Source organism: Erinaceus europaeus, chromosome 15 (assembly GCF_950295315.1).
Source record: "Erinaceus europaeus chromosome 15, mEriEur2.1, whole genome shotgun sequence".
NCBI classification, from domain to species: domain Eukaryota; kingdom Metazoa; phylum Chordata; class Mammalia; order Eulipotyphla; family Erinaceidae; genus Erinaceus; species Erinaceus europaeus.
In genome coordinates, this window is record NC_080176.1 from 70,293,702 (window position 1) to 70,310,695 (window position 16,994).

Below are 16,994 nucleotides of genomic sequence, written 5' to 3' on the forward strand. Positions count from 1 at the left end.
AAAAAATAGCAATCTTTTCCTTTTATGTTTCACTGACCACCTGAAACCCAGTGACTTTCTTGTAATTTCTAGGAAACACCAAGAGTCAGTTTAGGATTAGCATGTAGACTCTTGCATACATTCATATTTATTTTCCCTGTAGCATCCCACTTGCTACACTTTTTTGTGACAGCTTCTGTGACCTTCTATACACTGTGTTCTATTTTGTGAGCATATTCCTTTCTCATGCTGCTGATACACTACTTGCACATGTTAACCACTTACTGCAAGCTCAATCTTTGAAGTATCCTGTGGACTGAATTGTGCCTTCCCTCTCAGTCTTCATATGTTGATGTTGTAATGCCAAAGATATTGTATTTAAAGATAGGGTCTTTCAGAGAGAACTGTTAAAAAAGGCTATAAGTACTTACCCATGAACCATATGGACTGATGCCATGACCACAGGCATTCATCTCTTTGTTCTATAATATACACAGTAACACATACACACACAGTAACACATACACACACACACATATATATATATATATATTACAATTTTTCTTCTGATCATGAAAAATTATTCAACCAGTGTAGAAAATTTGTGAAATATCGAAAAGTATAAATAACAGCATAAAAGTTCATGTCTTTCTACCTTCCACTGTTTACAGTTTGGTGTGTTTTATTTCTTTTTTATTCATCCATTAATTAAGTTTATGCTGGAGGGAATATTTAGAGAACTGCTTCAAGACATGTGATGTCAGGAACCAAATTCAGAGCCTCGCACATGCGAATCTTTCATAAAGAAAAGCTTTTCTTAATCAGCTCTAGTTACTACCTGATACTGCTCATGTAGATAGCAGGATAAATGTATAATTCTTTTCCTTCATTTTTCAGTTATCCAACAACGAGTCCCCCCACAAATATTACAATAGTGACCAATGAATTTTTGTTTTCTTCTGTCTTATTTTCAACATATTGAAAATAATTATTAGCCCAATATTATGGGCTTGAATACCATTCGGTGTGCTTTTTTAAATTAAACATACTGGTTTTAATGATGTTTAAACTATCTCAAGTTTGGACAGTGGCATTTCTTAAAATTGACTCCTTGAAGTTGATGTCCTTGGTAGCTTTGTACTTTCCAGAATGTCAAAATATTCTGGGTCCTATCATTTACTTCCTACCAAAATATGAAGTCATGTTCCTTTTAATTTTATTTGCTATTCAGAAGTCACAAGCTATATGCTAAGTGCACCACTGCTATTGTTTTGACATTATTTCCAATACTTTTTACCTCATAAGTCTAAAAACTATTTCCAAAAGAAATACATCAGGAATTCACCCTCATAAATCCCAGTAAAAAATAAGGAATGTGGGGTTTTGTTTGAACTCAGCAGTATTACATCTGTACTTTCCTTCATTATATCCTTGAGATTGTTCCAGGCTTCAAAGAGAGGTAGATGATAATGGTCCTTAAAGCTGCATAGAACGTTACTACATGGCTTTGACAGCACCTTTAAAATCAATTCCATATTGAAAGATACCTGGGTTGCTCGTGTTTGTTTACTTCTGCATCTGGGATGCAGTGAATATAGAATTCATCTGAGTGGGGAGTTGGGCTGTAGCGCAGTGGGTTAAGCGCAGGTGGCGCAAAGCACAAGGACCGGCCTAAGGACCCCGGTTCGAACCCCGGCTCCCCACCTGCAGGGGAGTCGCTTCACAGGTGGTGAAGCAGGTCTGCAGGTGTCTATCTTTCTCTCCTCCTCTCTGTCTTCCCCTCCTCTCTCCATTTCTCTCTGTCTTATCCAACAATGACAACAATAATAATACTAACTACAACAATAAAACAACAAGGGCAACAAAAGGGAATAAATAAATAAAATAAATATTTAAAAAAAAAAGAATTCATCTGAGTGACATTTACCTTTTCATATTTATGGATTCTTAGGATGAAATCATAGGAGTGAATACATGTAAGCTTGTTAGGTATTGCCAAATTCCCTTCCACAGATGTGGTGTCATTTTGCTTCCTACCAATAATGTATTAGAATGCTGCTCTCCCAAAATTTTTCCAATAAAGTATGCCATCTAATTTTTGGATTTTTGCCAATCTGATATGTGAAAAATGGTATCTCAGGGTATTATGATTTTGCATTTCTCTTATTAGGAGCAAGAATGCACATATTTTCATATGGTTAGAGCCATTTGCTTTTCTTATTTTAGGGAACAGTCTGTTCATTTCTCTAGTCCATTTATCTACCAATTTGTAGTTTCTTTCTCCTCTATTTTTAGAAGCTCTTTATATATTTGACATGTTAACCCTTTGTGATAAAAGTCCCAGTTTTTTTCACTTGTCATTTTTATTTTGCTTAGAGTGTTTTTGCTTATTAAAAAATAATGCTACCAAATCCTGCTACATTTTCCCTAATGCTATGGTCTTCCTTAAGTAGCTGAGACAGTTTTCCTTATCCTAGCTATTGGAGAAAAAGACTTGACTTCTCTTCAGAAATGTATAGTTCCATTCATTTCACATTTAGATATCTGAGCCTTTTGGAATTTATCCTGGTATACAATGTGAGAAATAGATCCAATTTTATCTTTTTCCATATGGTTATCTACTTATCCCAACATCACTTATTTGGTAGTCCATCTTTGTGCCACCAATCTGAAATGTCATATTTATTATGTATTGAATTCCCATAAGTAATCACATCTCTTTCAGGATTTTTTTATTGATGTATCTGCTGATACCATTACTTATTAATGATGACAATTTATAATATGCTTCAATATCCGGTGGGTATCCCCCTTTCCTTTTCTTTTTCAAGGGTTTCCTGACTATGCTAGTTTATTTTTTCTTCCAAATGGTACTTTTTGGATGACATTATATTTATAAATTAACTGAGGGAGAATTGAGTGCTGTCTCTCCAAGAAACTCATGTCTCTCTCCATGCCTTCAAGTCTACTTTTGCATCTGTTAGAAGTATTTATAGTTTTCTCTGTACAGTTTAGGCACAATTTAGTTTCTATGCCTGTGTTTTTATTATTACTGCTTTTTTTTTAAACTATTTAAGTTACAAAATCTGGTAAATCTTTCATTTACCATCTAAGGTTTTTTTTTTTTTTATTTTGTACATATCAAGTTGGTTTTTTTTGATTTTTGTTTTGTTATTTTACTAAATTCCCTTGTCCTTTTAAAATTTTTCTTTATAACAGGGGTTAATGAATTACAGTGTAGTCCTTGTCACATGTTTATAATTTCATTAAGCTACTAGCCCCCACAGTTCTTTCTTTTCTTTTTTTTGTTTTATTGGTTTTTTTGTTTATTTTTTATTTATTTTTATTTTTTCTTTAAGAAAGGATTAATTAACAAAACCATAGGGTAGGAGGGGTACAACTCCACACAATTCCCACCACCCAATCTCCATATCCCACCCCCTCCCCTGATAGCTTTCCCATTCTCTATCCCTCTGGGAGCATGGACCCAGGGTCATTGTGGGTTGCAGAAGGTAGAAGGTCTGGCTTCTGTAATTGCTTCCCCGCTGAACATGGGCGATGACTGGTCAGTCCATACTCCCAGTCTGCCTCTCTCTTTCCCTAGTAGGAAAATGTGGAAGCGGAGCTCCAGGACACATTGGTGGGGTCTTCAGTCTAGGGAAGCCTGGCCGGCATCCTGATGACATCTGGAACCTGGTGACTGAAAAGAGAGTTAACATATGAAGCCAAACAAATTGTTGAGCAATCATGGACCCAAAGCTTGGAATAGTGGAGAGGAAGTGTTAGGGGGATACTCACTGCAAACTCTAGTGTACTTCTGCTTTCAGGTATATATTTTGCAGTAGTTTACGGATACGTGTGAACATATGTTCTCTCTCACAGAAACTGGTGTATATCTAGGTTTTGGGACTTTGTTAGAAAGTGAACTACCTGAGATGGAATTAGAGTATACTATGAAAGGAAAGGTCTCACCCGAGTAATGAAGCTGAAGGGTTGTCATTCCACACATGAAGTCTCTGGACACAGTCTGAAGTGAAGCATGTTGAGGTGGCAATTGTTGTGTTGGTCACAGTTCTCTTTCATCCCCTACCCTAAACTCCCTTATTCTTGTACTTTTATCCAATGAGTCTTTTGGCCATGTCTTATGTCTGAGTAGATGCCATCATTTTCAAAGTATTGTATTATGAACATTGTAAGAATCATTAGATCGTTAAGGTGCATTTTAATAACAACACAAATAAAATAACTGCTTTATTAATATGAACATGCTTCAATGTGGATAGCCATTTTCAACTAAAAATTCATGTTTTTCTACTTTTCACTTTTGTAGTTAATATTGCAATATATATATTATATATTATATATAGAGAGTATATATATAATATATATATAGAGAGAGCCATGTATATTTCTGATTATTTTTATGATTATATAAATTCACTGTTGAATGCCTAGATTAGGTAGTATGCCAGCTTCTATGTTTTCCTTTAAGTATGAGTTGACAAATTGTCCCTCCCTCAGAAAAAGTGAGGCAATGCAGGCTTGAACCATGGAATATCATCTTTCGCTGTACCTCCATCCACTGAGAAATTTAAAGAGTTATGGCAACCCAATAAACATACAACATTGCACTGTTTGTGATTGGTATGTTGAAAAATTCCAGCTCAACATAGGTACATCTATGAAAAAGTTTCATTAGAGAAGGGGAGTGTGAGGTAAAAGGACCAGGATAGCCACAAATTTACTACTATAGGGAGCGACTGCTTTTCTGACTTAAACTCACCACATTTTGATATCTACACTCTGTTGACGTCAAAGCAAAGGCCTGGCTCTTATAAGTGTTGGGTATAAAATCATTGGGGGCTTGCTGGATTCTCTGGAGAGACTTTTGGCATGACAGAGCGCTGCCTTATTCTGTGGGGGATCTGGCTCTACATCTTCATGTCCTTTCAGTTCCCACCAGGCAGCATGGCCTAGTCCATTGCACAGACCAAACAGTTAATGGTATTTATACACTTTCCTCATGTGTGGGAGCTACTCTCTGCCCTAACCCAGGTTTCTAGCCCTACTAAAAACTCTGACACCATCTTCCCAGACCATATTTTTAGTCCACTTGTGTATTAATTATCAGGCTCAGGAGAAAGTAAAGTCATGGAACCCTAGGAACATACGTAAAATAGACTTCCTATCTCCTTCCCACATGAAGACCTCTATTTTCACCTACTCTATATTCCTACCTTTGGGATACTATTTATTACACAATGTGTCCTGCTTTATATCATATCACCTTTAGCCACCAAGTTGCAGATGCTATCATGATTCCATTCTGACTTCCCTGGGCAGATGATTTCACCATTGTGTCCCAAAGTCTCACCTCCCTAGATCCCTATTCCATTAGGGAAAAATAGAAATGGCTGGTGGTATGGGTCAACATGCCGATGTCTATTTCCAGTGGAGAAGCAATTACAGAAGCCAGACCTTCCACCTTCTGCACCCCATAAAGAATTTTGATCCATTCTTTAGAGGGATAAAGAATAGGACGCTTCCAATGGAGGGGATGAGAATGGAACTCTGGTGGTGAGAACTATATGGAATTGTTGTCCTGTTATCTTATAAACTTGTTAATCATTATTAAATCACAAACAAACAAACAACAACAACAAAAAACTTAAATAGTCCCAAATACAAACCACGGTCTGTGATATCTATATTTAACCCACCAAAAATGTGTACAGTCAAATACTACCAAATACAAACCACAGTCTGTGATATCTATTTAACACACCAAAAATGTGTACAGTCTCAGAGGCAGCTGTTAATAGAAGGGCAGGATATTCCTCTGTTACCTCATCATGTGACAATTTCATAATTCTCTTTTCTGATTAGACAGACACAGGGGCCAATCTGAAAGCCTGTCTTCTGAAGCAGAGTTCCAGGCCAGGAAGTGACGCGCAGTCTGCCTCCCTGTTAGCACCTTCAGTCTCTGTGGGTGATTTTCTGTGAAGCTCTTCTGCCATCCTGCCAGTTAAGTTAAATAGAGTCGGGGTGGGAGAGGGGAAGTAGAGCTATCCCCATATCCCTCACCCATAGGAGAGGAGAAATAGCAGCTGATGATGAATAATGTTGCTCCAGTGCCTGACCACTCCCAACTTAGAGTCCTCTCCCTCCTGCCCCTTTCCTGTCCTCGGCTTGTATAATGTCGCTGTGAGGCTGGGGGCTGGCTGCTCTTTCACATGTTGAGTACTTAGCACCTGTTGTTTTTGGCTGTGGGCCCAGTGCTAATTCCAGAGCAAAAGTAGAAGCCCCACTCCACATCCTGATATGCTTGTTTTTATTTGTACTCCTTTGGTTAGGAGTGAGATTGGATACTTTTCATATGCTTATGAAAAACCCGATTTCTCTTTTTTGAGTTGCCTGTTTGTGACTTGTTCTTTATTCTTGTGCTCTCGCTCTTTGTCTACTGGAGCATTCTCCTCAAGAAGCGGTTTGGTCTGATTTCTCTAGGCTGCATAACTTTCTAGCCCCATTGGTTCTGAATTTAGCACAACTGTTTTCTAATTGTAGTTTCTGCCTTTAGGGTGTCAGTATTAATATTCAAGATACAATGAGCTAAGAAAGAGGATACACAGATCCACTATTTGATATTCAGCAGCTGGTTTATAAATTTATGCTAAATACACACAAACAGTGATATACATATTTACATGTATGCATGAATACCTAATATATAAAGATATGACACGATGTTCAAAATCAGTCTTTGCCTCCCAATTAATTTTCCTATAGCTTCTTAGTCATTCATTCAACCTAATAACAGCAATCTTAATCAGGGAATCCATTTATAATCCTACCAGGTGGCAAAAGGCTTCTCCAAGTGACCTCTTGGGGATCCCTTCTGGCGATCTTCTGGAAAATAGGAGATTAAAAACATGTGTGTTCCCACAATGCTGCATTCTGAAGATGTTTCTTCTCCTCATCCTGCCCCCATGCAAGTTATGTAAGACTATTGAAAGCAACAAAGAACAATTCATGCCTTGACTAGGATTATTGTTTTGTTGTTTTTAAGGACAGACTTAAATTGGAAGAGCAGCTCAGATGTACACAGCTCAGACATACCATCAAGCTCATGACAAATTTGCTTTTGGCTTTTCTGCAAAGGATATAAGTGGGTAAGAATTCTGGGTAAACTGTGGGCCTGTTGGCTCTTTGGGATGGAAATAAAATGAATTTAATTTAATATCCTAAAATCTCAAGCTTCCACAGTTGAACCCTGGGAAGCTATATCTGAAACATGGGGAGGATGAGGAGGACACTCCCAGAGTGCTTGAAGGATGAGTGTGTGCAGCATTTGATGTTACTATGGGGATTGCTATAGTAACAATTCTACTCACCCTTCACTTATTAAGTTATTTTGTCCTGGAACTAAAAGGTAAACCAAACATCCAGAGAAACAATGGCTTTAAAGAGATATTGCTATTCCTGCAGTCCATGCAGAATGCTTCAGTGAAAGTCCTTTGAGTGGAAAGGATGACATTGGAAGATCATTTTGTACAATTGAAGGAAAGAGAGTTTTCAAGGTTTCCTCTGAGGCTGGAAAATAACATTTGATCAGTGTCTTAATGCAGTGTCGAATTTGAGAATTTATCAGTCCTGATTCCCAACCCTCAGAGGCAGCAATGAACCTATCCCCCACACACCCCCCTCACACACATATACTCACTCTTGCTCTTTTACTCTCTTCCACCCTGTCAGGAAGTAGTGTTCTTTCTTTCCTTCATAAAGAAAGTGAGAAAACTGAGCTGAACCGACAACAGCCCTCAACTTCAAAGGTTTTCATGGCAGCATGCCACCCACTGGAGCCTCATCAAGCCTACCGTTTGCACTGGAAATTAGAGAATCAACCAGGTTAACTACTTTAACTACTGGTTTGACACACAGGCATCCTTAATCCTGACTAACAGGGTTCTCCTGCTTTTGTGGCTCTGTTCTAACATTAGGATACTCTATAACAGTTGTTTGTTTGGTTTACTGACATTAAGACCCTAGACATGGGAGAAGGAAAAAGAGGAAGACCCAGGGAAGCTCTTTAGGTGAAATTTCCTGCCCTCTGCCTTCTCCTTGGAGCCTTGTTTCTTGTTTTCTAAATGACTGTCCTCTGGAGTAGGTGGATTATCCTGAAAAAAAAAGTTACATATCCTGAAGAACAAAGAAGATTGGGAGAAAGCCTGGGTTGTGGGGTCTGCTCTAGTTAGTAGGAAACTTCTGGGGTGGGGTATCAAGGGGAGGCGAGGTTATAGAAAGGAAAGGAAAAGCATAGTAGTGAGGAAAGGTGACTAGGAAAAGCCATCCCCACTCATATGAGAACACTAATAATGTGAAAAAGTCAAGCAGGAGTCTGGTTATAGCATTCCCAGTTAAGCCCACATAGTACTAAAGCACAAGTATCTGAAAGGACCCAGGGTTGAACCCCCACTCCTCACCTGAAGGGGGGACACTTCACAAGCAGTGAGGCAGGTCTGCAGGTATCTTATCTTTCTCTTTCCCTCTCTATCTCCCCCTCCCAAATTTCTCTTTATTCGATTGAATTAAAAGGAAAAAGGAAAAAAAGGGGAAAAAAGAAAAAGATGGCCACCAGAAGCAGTGGGTTTGTACTGCTACCGGGGGATAATAAGGTCCTGCCTAGCCCGAATCACCCATCCGTTTATGTTGGAGACTTTAATAGTCATCACCAAGACTGGAGATATTCCTCCACTCGTGCTGACGGCTCTATCTCAGCCGACTGGGCTTCAGCGAATGACCTCTCCCTATTATACGATCCCAAACAGCCAGGCTCTTTTCACAGTGCTAGATGGAATAAAGACTTGTTACCCGACCTGTGCTGGATTAGCACAGTCAAGGGCCAAGCCTTTCCCGCTACAAGACAAGTTCTCAAGATCTTCCTGCACAGTCATCACCGCCCAGCTATCATCCACATTGGTCTCCAGCTCCCACTGATTCTGTGCTCGGAGAAACTAAGATGGAACTTTCAGAAAGCAAACTGGCGTCTGTTCAGTGATCTTACCAACAAATCTATTCCTGCAATTCCAATTAACTCTATCCCCTCTGAAGATTCCTACAGGCGCTTCCGCCAAGCCATCTTCAAAGCAGCTTCCCAAGCCATTCCTCGTGGGAGACGTGCTAACTATACGCCTTGTCTTGATGCTGAATGTGAGCAACTACTAAAGCAGTATGATGAGTCGGGCAACCCAGATGTGGCTGACCATCTCATTGCCTCCCTGGATGCAGCACGCCAAGCCCGCTGGCAACAACTCACGGAAAGTCTGAACTTCACCCACTCAAGTAGGAAGGCCTGGAAGCTTCTTCACAGACTGGGTGCCGGTAGCCAACCCCCTCCCGTCTCCCATCCTCCCATATCTCCAAACTCAGTGGCCAGTCACCTAACTCAAGTTGGACGTGCTAAGATCGACCCAGTCTGGAAAAGAGAAATTTCCCATGAGTGGTCATCCCACTTCCAGTTATCTTGTCCATCTCCAAAAATCTCTCCCTTTACACTGTCTGAACTGGAAGACGCTTTGAAGAGGGTTAAACCGGGAACAGCTGCTGGCTATGATAACATCACCCCAGAACTCATTCTTAACCTGGGTCCCGCGGCAAAGAAGTGGCTCACTTCATTCCTGTCCCACATCTTGGAATCTGAGTCTATGCCCAAAGTTTGGTGTCGTGAGAAGATTATAGCGGTTTTGAAACCAAAGAAGGACCCAACACTGGCCGCCAGCTATAGACCAATTTCTCTCCTCTCCGTGTGTTACAAACTCCTTGAGAGGCTGCTTCTGTCACGTATTTCTCCTCTTACAGAGAAATTCCTATCACCCGCCCAGGCTGGTTTCCGCCCAGGAAGATCTACCTGCAAACAAGCCCTGGCCCTCTCAACTTACATTGAAAATGGATTCCAGAAGAATTTAAAGATGGGTGCTGTCTTTGTTGATCTCACAGCAGCCTATGATACGGTCTGGCACCGTGGTCTCCTAGTCAAGATCTCAAGATGCCTGCCTCCATGGGTGGCCAACACTATATCTTTTCTTCTCCAAAACAGAAGATTCCGGGTGCATCTGGGTGACAAGTCTAGCAGATGGAGACTTGTTTCAAGTGGCCTCCCCCAGGGCTCTGTTCTGGCTCCTACGCTATTTAATATTTACATCAATGACCTCCCAGAAACTTCTTCAAGGAAGTTCATCTACGCCGATGACATCTGCTGTGCAACTCTGGCATCCAAGTTCGACATCCTCGAGGAAACACTCACGAAAGACATGTCTCTGATATCTGATTACTGTAAAAAATGGCGACTAATCCCTAGCACTGCAAAAACGGTATCATCTGTTTTCCATCTACACCATGCCTTGGCCTCGCGTGAGCTTAATGTGCAGCTTGGCGATACGAGAATCCGGCATGAAGCCCAGCCAGTCTGTCTTTGCGCTACTCTCGATCGCACTTTGTCATTTCACAAACATCTCATAAAAACTGCAGCAAAGGTGGGCGCGAGGAATAACATCATTGCAAGACTGGCCAGCTCCTCATGGGGCACGAGTGCTTCCACACTGCGATCATCATCTCTGGCATTATGCTATTCCACTGCAGAATACTGTGCCCCACCCAGTATGGTTCCGTAGCTCCCATGTCCACTTGGTCGATTCCAAATTATATTCCTCCATGAGGATAATTTCTGGAACCATCCGTTCCACCCCGGTTCCATGGCTGCCAGTTCTTAGCAACATCACCCCGCCAGATATTCGCCGGGATGCGGCATCATCTAAGTTCATTTCCCAAGTCTACGCTCGACCGGACCTGCCAATAATAGGTGGATATCTTCGCCCACCCTATTCAACGCTTGACGTCTCGTCACCCAATCTGGTCCCCTACGCCTACACTGAACTTCTCTGTTCCAGTCTCTTGGAAACAGAGTTGGCAGTCAGCTGAGATAAAGAACAAACACCTCATCACAGACCCCTGCGAGCGTCAACCCGGCTTTGACCTAGCACGTTATGATTGGGCCCTCCTCAATCACTATCGAACAGGCCATGGCCGGTGCGCCACTATGTTCCATCGCTGGGGAGCCAGAGACGACCCGAACTGCCCCTGCGGCTACAGACAGACTATGACCCACATAATCAACGACTGCCACCTCTCCAGATTCAAAGGAGGTCTTGAAACTTTACATCAGGCTCAACCTGATGCTGTTGTCTGGCTACAGAAGAAGGGCAAACGCTAGAAGAAGAACTGCTACCGCCAAGCCCCAGTGATAATCCTGGGGGGGGGGGGGGAAGAAAGAAAGAAAGAAAGAAAGAAAGAAAGAAAGAAAGAAAGAAAGAAAGAAGAAAGAGAAATCAACCAGGTTAACCACTTGGTTTGATTCACAGGCATCCTTAATCCTGACTAACAGGGTTCTCCTGCTTTTGTGGCTCTGTTCTATCTTTAGGATACACTATATCAGTTATTTGTTTGGTTTACTGACATTAAGGTGTGTGAATCAAGGAAGTAACAAAAATTTAGGAAGAAGAGGATGAAGATGATGAGGAAGAGGAGAAGGGAAAAAAGAAAAAAAGGATGGTAAGATTCCTTGACATGGAGATCCAAAATTAACCTATAAAAAGTATTTGAGGAAACAAAAGTAGTTCTGACTTTTGCCAGGTTAACTCAATTAATTCATACAACAGACCTGGGAGTTGATTCCTATCCAAATTGTCAATTCTCCAATGAGGGACATGAAGACAGATATAAGTGACTTGTATATAATAAAACCTTCCACAATGAGAAGAACCAGGGTCCTGTGAAGAAAAGAACCAGGACTTGAAGCCAAAACTCCAGGCTCCATTTCCCAACCTGTGGCCCCACATGGCTTCTCTGAGTCAGTTTGCGAGAATCAGATGAGGCAAATTTCAAAACTGTAGAGGAACAGAAGCAGACAGCCTCCCAGGGGGTGGAAAGTCAGACAGGCAGAACACCTTCAACTTCAGATGAGGAAAAGCAAGGACTGGATGACACTCTTAGGCAGCTCTGAAATGTGCCAAGGTCTAATCCTCCCTTCTCTTGTAACCAAGCCAATTCCACTGGGCTTTTCTTATCTAATTTTGTTTATAGGAATAGACAAAACATTATTCCCTTTATATCCTTCTGGAAAATCAAGTCCTATAGAATCAAATATTTGAACTTTATAGTGTAATCCTCAAGGTTGGTATCAATAGTTTAGTGATCTCCTTCGAGTCAATAATAGAAGCACATCTTGAACCTCACATTCAAATTCCCTGTACTTTCAAACAGAAACAGAAATGCAATGAAAAAAATCTCATTTCTATTATACTTTAGTCAAAAAGTTGAAACAGTTCCTGGTCTTAGGTTCAGAAAAAACTCTACTTTCTTTATTTGGCACTTATCATTTTGTTATATTTGTTCTTTAATGGTTGCAAGGCTTTCTCCACAAATGGCTTAAAACACAGAGGAAAAGTCAAAGCAGTTTTGTTTGGGAAGCTGAAGGTGAGAGGGCTGTGGTTTCAAGTTGTCAGTATCAGGGACCCTCTAAAGGGAGGGGGTGAAAAGAACAAAAGGCTTCATGTATGTGTGGGGCACAAATGTGTGTGATTGCATGTATGCATGTGTATGTGCACATGTTTGCTCACATGGACAGTGGCAGATGTTGCTGAAGAAAAATGGCCTCCCTGGACAATAATTAAGCTTCCTCTTGGTGTTCACTCACAAGGCACATTCCCCTGACTCAGGGCTCTATTAATCATGCCAAGTCTTTTGTGCCTCCAAGACCCCTGCACTTCTTCCCACATGGTCAGAACCCGGGAAGCTCTGCATCATACTAAGTAGGAAGTTACTTATCTCCAAGGATGGGTTAATATAGAGAAAAATAACTGTAGCATTAGGGAAATGTATAGGAGCCACCTATCCAAAATCCTGAGGGTAGGTTATCAGGAACGAGAAAGACCAGGAAAAGAAAGAAGACAACAGAGAATTTCATATACTAAATATGCTTACATGCTACAAGGTGCAAGCTCACATAGGAAACACAAGGTTCATGGTCCAGGAGGTGGCACAGTGGATAAAGCATTGGACTCTCAAGTGTGAGGTCCTGAGTTCGATCCCAGGCAGCACATGTACCAGAGTGATGTCTGGTTCTTTCTCACTCTCTTCCTATCTTTCTCATAACTAAATAAAATCTTAAAAAATACAAGGTTCCAGTTTGGCAAAACAGTTCATTGGAAGAGTGTGCTGCCGGCTTGTGCATTACCCAGGACTGAGCCCAGCCCCCATCTCATTGAAGGAAGCATCTGTGCTACAGTATTTTTCACTTTCTCTCTGCCTTGCAGTCTCTCTGTCTTTACATTAAAAAAAAATAAATAAGAAAGAAAGAAAGAATGAAAGAAAGAATAAAAGAGAGAGAAAATATAACATTCTTAGGCACATTACAAAACCTACAAAAGTAATTGCCATGTTTCAGGGCAGTTTTTCAATCCCTTGGTAACAGTATAGTTTAATGTGTAGAACAACTATATCATTTATTCTTCTCGCATAAAATTCTCCCAGCCATATAAGTACATGATAAATAATAGGGGTTTATAGTAGAAGGCAGTTGTTCAAGAGCTCAGGCACCATGCAAAGCAATAAGAGGTAAAATGGACAAAATGTACAGAAAGGAAGTAGCTCCACAGAGCAGAAACCCCAAAGGCACCTTAATGTCGAGGAGCATTATGAGTGCTTAAACTGGTGCTTTCAAGCAATTTGCAAATTAACTCTAAAATGTTCATCTTGGATTGGATCTACTCACTTGCATATAGTGGAAATGATGGTTGGGGTTGTAAGGAAAGGCTTGTGTATGGAGAAAACGAACACACTGAAGATGAGGGCTTTTGGCACTTGCTTTCTGACCACTTTTCTCGTACTTGGGAATTGGGATTGTAACCACATGAGCTTAACATTAGTATGTATGGCTATGCTGATTTATATTGGGATAATCACTGTGCAGTGTGGAAATAAATTTTCCAAGTGTTTTCTTTATTCTTCCTGAGAAAGCAGAAAAGTTGAAGTCATTGATTGGTAAGTACTGGAATGCCTGCTGACTATTTTTCAGTGTCTGTTCTTACTGAACACCCACTACTTTTACCAACCTTAGTCTCAGGCAAGTTATTTTGTTCTAAGAAAATCAATGTTTGTCATCTCTCTCAAAGGTCACATGATACCATGTCAATGCTGTAACTTGTGTCACTTCTCTTACAAAAGGGAATCTCTTGACTGTCTCATCAATCAAGGCGTTAATTAGATTCTTAACCAAATCGGATTTTCTCAAGAAAGCTTCCCTTCCTCATTGCCTTCAGCTGATTTCTTTTCTTCATTATCTCCTTAGCAGTTCATATGGAGTCCAGGGGCTGGGTGGTGGTGGCTCATGTGGCTTAGTGCACATCATTGTAATGAGCAAGGACCCAGGTATGAGCCCCTGGCCCCCACCTGTAGGGGGGAAGATCCTGTAAGTAGTGAAGCAGTGTTGCAGGTGTCTCTGTCTCTCTTCCCCTCTTTATCCCTCTTCCCTCTTGATTTCTGGCTATGTCTATCAAATAAACAAATAAAGGCAATTTAAATATTTAATGTGGAGTCCTTGTTATTGCTTTTATTCACAGATGATTATGCCTGAGATTCTCTCCAGTCCATGACCACTTGGGCTTCTCCAGTTGCCCCTAATGCAGTGCACTGTGATGGTTTGTTCTCAGTAAATGCTTATTGAAATAAATGCTTATTACACTTTATAAATGTTTGTTAGTGACAAAAACTTTAGGCTTGTTGCATATCCAACCACCTTTTTCTTTCATGAGTCATCAGGGATGAGTTGGTAGGAATCCTTTTATTCTAAACGTTCAGAGTATTTTCTTCTGGATACACAATAAAGATGAGTCCCTAGATTCTAAAATTCTCTGTGTTCCACTGGGATATATCTCTTCAATAATGGTGCATTCTTCTCCTTTTTTAATATCTGATTTACTTCTTTAGTGAGAGAGAGATACAGGGGTAAAGAGAGGGAGGGAGGGAAGGAGAGAGAGAGAGAGAAAGGGAGAGAGAAAGAGAGAGAGAGAGAAGAGAAACACTTAGTTCTGGCTTATGGTGGAACTGGAGATAGAACCCGGGACCACAGAGCCACAATTATGAAAATCTTCTGCACAACTATTATGCTATGTTCAGAGACTCCTTTTATGAGGATTAATTCCCAAATTCATCTTGCTAATGGATGTATTCAGTTTTTTCCTCCAAATTGTTAGGGCATTATTCTGGAGATGCAGATATCCCGAAGTGAGCAGTTTCTTTGACCCAGAACAGTGTATAATTTCTACCTAGTTGATACCCATGCTTAGATATTTAAATTAAAATTACTTCCATAAAATCTGCAATGTATTTATTTTATTGGGTTCTATAGTGACTGTTTTTGGCTAGATTAACACCCTAAAATTCCAGTGGGTGTGAGCCAAAACTGCATAGTTTTGTGGCTAATAATAACAATAATAATGAGCACATTTCAAAAGTGCTAATTACATATGCAATTGGATTGTGTTCTCGTTATAAATTCTACAGGTTTTCTGCCAGGTTGGTACTTCATGACAGTATGTTTTCAAACACCTGTTTACCTTTATTATCACTAGATATATTCAGAAAAAGAAACTTTTAAAAGTTGAAATGCATATTAAATTTTGCTTCTTTGTAAAATTTAGAACCTTTTACCTATAATCCTTTGCTGTACAAATTGAAGCAAAATAATTAGCTATGCCTTATAAAGGCAAAGAACATACACTGTGTGTCTTTGTGGTGTGTGTGTGTGTGTGTGTGTGAGAGAGAGAGAGAGAGAGAGAGAGAGAGAGAGAGAGAGAAAGAATGGCACATACATAATCTCACTGTTCCAGGCTGCTTTTCTCATTCAGAGAGAAAGAAAGTGAAAAAAAAAAAAAAAAGGGAAGAGAAACCATAGCACCAAAACTTCCTGCATTAAATGAAACTAGGGCTGAGCTGTGAGTCACATATATAATGATGTATACACAAGACCCAGGGAACAATCTCTCCAGTCCCAAGAACATAGAAATTTTAAGAATTCTTCATTTATCCAATTGAATCTCCAAAAGGGATTTGAAGAGAGAGGTATTTAACATATACTTAATATAAAATGTAAAACAGAACTACTTTGGTAATTTTCTTGCCCCAGAGATAATTTTATTACATGTCAGTCATGTTTAAATCTTTGTTCCATGTACAGGAAGTAAGATTAAAAGGTACAATTCTTGCAAACAAATATATATGGAGGGAGGGAGAGAAAAAGAAAGGAAGAGAGACTGAGAGGTTGTAATAGTAAAATTTCCTTTCTTCAGTGCAGTGGCTCAAACCTAGATCAAGCACATGACAAGGCAGCACACTACCCAAGTGAGCCACATCACAAGCTATCTGAAAACAGCCTATTGAAGGGGATTTCTTTGTTAGACATATGTCATAAGATGACAATGACTGGAGATGAAAGATTTGAGGGTGTTATGACTTGAAGGTGTGACATTTTGAGTACTGTAAATAATAATGACTATAATGAAGTAAAATGTTAGATGGGCAGGGCAGTGGCACAGTAGGTTAAGCGATCATGGCGCAAAGTGCAAGGACCAGCATAAGGTACCGTTTAGAGCCCCCAGGTCCCCACCTTCAGGGAGGTCCCTTCACAGGCAGTGAAGCAGGTCTGCAGGTATCTATCTTTCTCTCCCCTCTCTGTCTTCCCCTCCTTTCTCGATTTATCTCTGTCTTATCCAACAATAACAACAGTGGCAACAATAACAACAACAAGGGCAACAAAATGGGAAAATGGCCTCCAGGAGAAGTGGATTTGTAGTGCAGGCACTGTGCCCCAGGGATAACCCTGGTGTAAAAAAAAAAAAAAGACGTATAAAAAGCTGCAAGTTGTTAATGTTATTTCTAAAATTTCATTGCATATATGGAAGAAT